The following is a 6,881-nucleotide window of genomic DNA, read 5'->3' on the forward strand; positions in this document are numbered from 1 at the left end:
CTGTAGAAGCTCTTCTTGCCTGCCTAAAAAGAGTACAAAAGGCAAAATCCCATTTAATATAAAACTGTTGGATGGAAGTTATAATGCTGTACAAAACTTGTGAGGATTTGGGCGAGTTTATTGCTTTACTCTTGGGTATTACACTACTGTGCAGCACAACTATTCAGCTGATAGTCTAGAAGTGCCAGCAGTGCTCGCAATGATATATTTGTCCATATGTAACTGTAAATCATGCCCACAGCAAAACCAACCACTTTCATAAACATGATTTATTTTCCTTCAAAATTATGATATTGCTAACATATTCCAACCTGTTGTAAGAGCTTTTTTTTTTTTTTTTCCTAACCCTGCTCCTCAGAGGAATATATTCTAAAAGGTATTGTGGGGAGGGGGGTAAGGGAAGTATTCATCTTTTCTAAGCAGAATCTTTAAGCAATTCAAGGGGTGGGGGGTAGATTTTCATGGCTGGCACTGCATTGAATGCAGTTAACAACTCTGAAATAAACAAAAACAGGAGTCATCCTGCAATTCATCAGCTATGAAATAACTCGGTAGTGCACAGAAAGCAGTTTGTGACCCTGGCCAACCTCTACCCACACTCACTATGGCAATGAGGAGACCTTTGTACAATGAGATAGCACTCCTACATCTGTGTGGTGGAATGAGAGATTCCTGCTGCTCTGCAGAGCTGTGCCTTGCTTCATTTGGCTGAGAGGATGAGGCTCCAGGTCTGGAAGGGGCCCACATCAGAACATGAGTGTAGTCACTAGAAAGGAAGACACTCAAAACAGCATGAAAAAACTTCAACTCCTTCCCTCTACAAAAAGGAAAAAAATGATGGTATCACATAATGGAACAAATAGGCTAAGGGAGAAAGGACAGAAGAAAATGTTTCAGAAATAAGAATGGGATAGAGACCTGCAACTCAAGCCCAAAAAGTCAATTGAAAAACAGACTTCCTAAGTATAAACCAAATAATCATTTCATGTAATTATCTCATTCTTTCAAAAAGAAAAGAAAAAAACGCACAAAACTCATCCCTACTTCCTATCAACACTCCCTCAAATCCATCCAAAAGGAGAAAATATATTAAGCTCCTTCCAACAGCAGAGTTTGCCATGGTAGAGAAGAGCAGGGCAGAGCAGAGCCCACTCCCAACAGCAGCAGTCAGTGATGCTCAGCTACATCCACACCTGTAGATGGCTTTCCAGGGGATGCTAGTGAACAACAGCATCAACAGCTCCTTCAAGATTTTTCTTTTCCTCCTCCCCCTCCTCCTACCACAGAAGTCTGCTTTTTCTTTCTCTTTTCTGAAAAGTGACAATAACCACATCAGTAGTAAAACCATTCAAGTACAAAGGACTTAACATTCTCAAAATGGGCAGCACAAAGTGGTCAGAGCTTAGATTGCTTCATCCCAGAGTTTGTATAATCTTAATTGGTATTGAAACTCAAAAATATCTCTTAGATTAGATGTCCAGTTAAGCTCTTCTCCATTTCAGGATTTACCAAATATTAGATGAAAGGGAATGGGAGAATTACTTTACTCCTTTTGGTCAGCCAGATCAAGCCAAACACTCTGTCACAACACTGATAGTGGCAGTACACCATTAATCTAGCCCTTGAGAAGTTTAAAAACTTGTTTGTAAATTTTTTACATAAAAATAAATGAGGGCTACTCTCTATGTTCCTAAAAAGCAAGTACAAAAACTAGGATTATTTTCTGTAAAGAGTATTCATCCAAACAACAACAAGAATTAATCGAAGTAATTTTAATACACTGGTAATATTTATTTTCATTTCAAAATAGGAGGAAAACATTTTATTTGCTTTTCATTTGTTCCAGACTACAACAAACATTTTTAAGCAGAAGTTCTATGTGAAAGCATTGACATGTGAGGGTTTGGGTTTGAAGATATTATTGCACCTCCATTTGAATGTCTATCTTTCTGCTTGTGGTTACCAAAGCTAAACTGAAAGCATCATTGACAGGGTAGAGAGATTTGTTCTAAAAGATCATCCTGTGATCCAGGAGCACCAGTGGTTTTGCTGGAAGAAGCACCAACACTAATCGCAGCCACCTTCTACTCAGACAGCAATGTTCTCCAGAACATTCCTGTTATGTCCTCTGCTGTGTCCCAAACTCACATTACCATAGGAAAGCTTTGAGACATCAGTGAATGTCACTCAACATTCTGCTTACAGACAGGATTAATCATTTCCTCCAATAGCTCATTCCAGATACATCTGAGGCAGCAGCCTCCCACTATAGACAGTTAATTAGGTCAGCTTGGGACTGATTCTTCCACGGTAATTTCACTGAGAAAGACAGAAATACATGACCCTCGACAAGCCGTGTACAAAGTCCAGGTTTTGAGAAATGGCTTCTGTGTGGTCAGCAGCTGTGCTGTTTTCCGCCAGACAGCCTGACACTGACCCAGATTAATCACTGTACATATGCTTTTGGTCATATACAACAAGTGTGAACATGCTAGCAACTGTCTTATGACCACCTTTTATACATGGTATTAGACCTCACAGGCTGATGCATTACTTTCCCATATTTTTTAAAACCTTTTGCTCCTATATATGTTTGTGAAACTTGTCAGGTGCCATTCAGTTCAGACATACATTTAAACTCACAGGGTTAAATATACTAGTATACCTCTAACCTCTAAACCAGACCATGAAAACTGCTCCTGCACTGAGGTTAATCTAGATCCTGTCTCCAAAATACTTGCATGAATACATACATATGCATGTGCAACGTAGAGTTACTGCGCCTTCAAGAGCTGCTGCTGCAAAGCTAACTCAACCAACATCACCTAAACCCACAGTTGCATCTTTTGGTAATAAAAATTTCCTTAACACCATTGACAAAGCTGAAGCTATGCCATTTGGTTCCCATGTTTAAACTTTTCTGGTTTATTTCTGCTGATATATGAGGGTTAGCCTTGTCTTTTCTTGTACTCGTCTGTACAGTGAAAAGCTTACCCTGAATGGGACCTCAAGCTTGTATTCCAACATACTTAGAACAACCTTTCAGACAGTGATTGTGCAAAGCAATGTAACTTTCTGGATTTATTTGATCTGTATCTTTGAAGCAAACAGTTAAACTGCCTGTCTCAGAAAGAAAATAAAGCACTTGAACTCTTGCCTTGGTCCTAATTTAGAGTTCTGTTTGCATGTTTGTTTTAGCATCTTCTGGGAACATTCTGTCTCCTCAAGAGCTATTCTACCAACACAGAAACACAATTTTATTGAGGTTTTTTTCACAAGCTTTGTAAACTTAATTGTCTCTTAAATATGCAAAATGCAAGGATATAAATTATGCTTGGCATTATAAACACATATGGCCATAAATAGAGAATTTCAGCAACTGTTGTGCTGCCACTATATGCAAATACAGTATTTGGCTGCTAAATGGAATGTCAGCTAGAGATTTTTTTAGAAAAGCTGAAGGAAGTCCAGTTTCCACCTCCCTAATCAGTTTCTCCAAACCACCTAAATACCAGTGAGACATAATAACTAAATGAAAGATCACATTTTTATGGACTTCTCACTTCTCTATATTTGAGTGTTAAACACACCTCATTGAATGTAATGGTATTTCATCTTCTTAAATTACTGCTATGGAAAAGCAAAGGGAGGAATTCTTTAGGATTTGATAGTCTGATCAGTAGGCAGAGAGTCAGCTTAAAGCAAGTTCAGTGAGCTGTAGCATTACAGTCATATCGGAGTATTTTATAGCATGCAAGAAGTTTGCTATGGTCACAGCAAATGTCTACCAGAACTGGAAGCATTGTTCTGCATACATTAACTTGTTTGTCACATTGCAGAATCACATAAAACCTCACTGTAGGGTGACTCAGTTGCACAAACACATGGGAGAAAACAATTCATTACCAAAGTCTTAAACTGCAGTCAAGAGGCTGCTTGTGAAAACCAAAATGGGATGGAAGTACAGTAGGATTGACTGAAGAACAGGGCAAGCTGCAAAGTAAATCCATTCTAGACCACTGCAGCATATTTGATTTGGATGTTCTCAGATGTCATCCTCAGGGTAATGTCAGTGATTGCCAGTCTGTCAATATGAGACATTTGCTTTGCAGCTATGCCAGCCTCAGAGGCCGTTCTTCTATACCAGCCCCATACGTCAATACCGTATTTACAGTACCGCACCAGAGCTGACATAGTTGTAACCACTTGTTTTCTCATTGCTGAACAGCACTTACTAGTCTCTTGATTCTAATGCTAATTATGGAGTAATAAAGAAAAGAAGAAGAAGGAGAAAGCAGTTTATCTATTTCCTTTCTGTTGTGCTGGAGGAATTGGCTGAAACAAGCTCAGCACACAATGTCTTCCTTTAGGTGACAAATACAGAATACCCGTGTGCAAGATAATGGTAAATTGGGATGGGACAGAAAGTTGGAGTATTTCACAGGTGACAAATTGCCTTTGCAACAAAGCACAGCTGGCTTTCAGCCAGTGATACTCCAGCTTATTCCAAGCTCTGCAACATCAGAAACCTGATCAGGTACCGCGTAAGGAGAACCATATGACAGCTTTCCATGCTGGGGATGGCAGCAGCAATGTGTATGCATGCAAAAAGCAAGTTCAAGTTTCAGCTGCCATTGTGAGTGTTGGAGGATGAGAGCAAGGGGAGGTTTGCAATGTAAACAGCACTTTCAAACAAAGTCATTGAGATCTAAAGGTAGTAAAAATATGTGGAGCAGAAGGATCAAGACTTTGGCACCCCAGAATACAATGCATTCTAGGGCTGCATGAATAACGACAACCAAAAAAACCACAAACCAATAAAAACCTATTTAGTAAATATATTTCTGTTAAGCAATTTTTTTTTCATTAAACATCCTTGACATAGAGGAAATTGTGATCAGAAATCTGTTGAAATAATGAAATCGCAAGGGATTTAAACCCAGCACACGAGCTTCAACTTGACTTACCACCAAATAAGCTTGTCTTCCCTCCTGTTTTATTAGATAAGATAACCTGAGTGAAATATCCATGCTTGTTCACCTATTTACTCTCTTAGTGGAAATAAGCCTGTCACACTTCTCTTACCTTTGCAGGCCTGAAGACTGCAACAGCTGAAAGAACCAGATGTTCTCCATTCCTCTCTTCTCATAGTTTTTTCCTGGCAAAGCATCTAATTAAGTTTGGCTTGGATGCAGTTTATGTGGTACTAAGTAAACAAACTCATGTATTTACTAAAACGAAAGAAAAATCCAATTGTCTGGTTGGATCATACTGCTTGAATCACATCTTGGAGCCATCGCTATATCTGATGTAAAACTGCAGAGAAATAAACATCTGAGGCCTGGTGGACAATGAACTAACACACAGTAGTACATAAACTTAGCCAAAATAAAGCAATATATTGGGAAATGGATGAAAAAATAATGGATTCTCAGTGGCCATGAGTATTTACTAAAGGAGAGGCTGGACTACCTCTTCACCAAAATAATTTTTAAAGTCTCCTGTGGTTAATCCTGTGATTACCAGATCAGTAAGTCCCATGTCTCTCTCATTAAGCCAATAGCCCAGATGTCTAGGAAGAAAAGCAGGAAAACTCTAAAGCAGGCAATGGAACATGCTGTAACTGAAATCTGCCAGTTCATAGATAATACAGTGGAAAAGGCCTTTTCTAGGGGCAATAGGACCAACTCACAGTTTGGCATCTGGAGACCTGGCATTCTCATCAAGAAGAAAAGAAGAAAGATTTAGTGAAGAAAAAACCTGCTGCAATGCAGTAGTATATTTATCATAAAAACTGAGGGTCATGTTTTTCCCCTTCACAGCCTGATATAATGGAGGCTTCTCTGGCATGCAGGGAAACAACACAAAACAAAACAAAACAAGCAGGTAACATTAAAAATAGGAAAATAACAACAATTGAAAAATTAGGACTATTGTCTGAAAAGTAAAAAAAAAGTTTAATATACTCAAGGAGAAAATATACTCAAGGATAACCAAGCTTCAGGAAAGACTTACAGAGGCAATTGATGTTCAGTTCACATTAAAATTAATGAAAACCAATTTCAAGCCACTTATTCAGAGAGTTCTACCTATTAACCTACAATGACATTTCTCCTAATTTAAGTACAGGAGTTCTACTATAAAACACCTAATTAAAGATGCAACAAAGCACAACAATAAAAATGTATTCCAAATTCACCTGGACTGAAATGAAAAATAATTCTTCATGTCTTGTTGTATATAAAAGCATTTGTTCCTGCCAATAAGTGTTTTCCCAGTTTCTTAACTGGATTCTATTTCTGGAGTGGATAATATCATTCCTGCATTTCCACCCTATCGCAACATTTTTAGTTAGGGCAACAAAATCAGGCTTTTGCTGTCACCACTTTTCCAGGGAAAGGCCTAAGTAGAACATAAAATCTCATTCCAAACAAGCCATTCTGTACCATGTTCAGTTCTACTGAACAAATGCACAACCTTCCAGATTATGTGGGCTCCCTAAAATGTTCAGAGAAATTAAAGAATAATCCAGTTCAGTTATACCAAATGCAGCAGATTATACTAAATGCTTTCAACTAAGCATATTCAATCTCAAGTCTTGACAGTTCTAATTATCCACAATAGTTTTCTGACCCTCCTCCTACATTTTCCTCCAGCCACAATTTGATTGCTCCCAGCTGCTCTTAAGCTTCCTGTAACTTCCCATAATTGACCACCCCTCACTTCTCCTGCAGGTTCTTGCCATGCTCTCCAAGCCATACACAACCCAGCTTCCAAACAGGTGTTACCAGAGTTCAAAGCTAGTTGATTTCAACACATGTGAAGTATTCAGTCACCAAACTGGGTTTCTTTTTATAAACAGGCTGTGCAGCAAGCAGCAA

The sequence above is a fragment of the Falco rusticolus genome, chromosome 6 (assembly GCF_015220075.1).
Source record: "Falco rusticolus isolate bFalRus1 chromosome 6, bFalRus1.pri, whole genome shotgun sequence".
In the NCBI taxonomy this organism is placed as follows: Eukaryota; Metazoa; Chordata; class Aves; order Falconiformes; family Falconidae; genus Falco; species Falco rusticolus.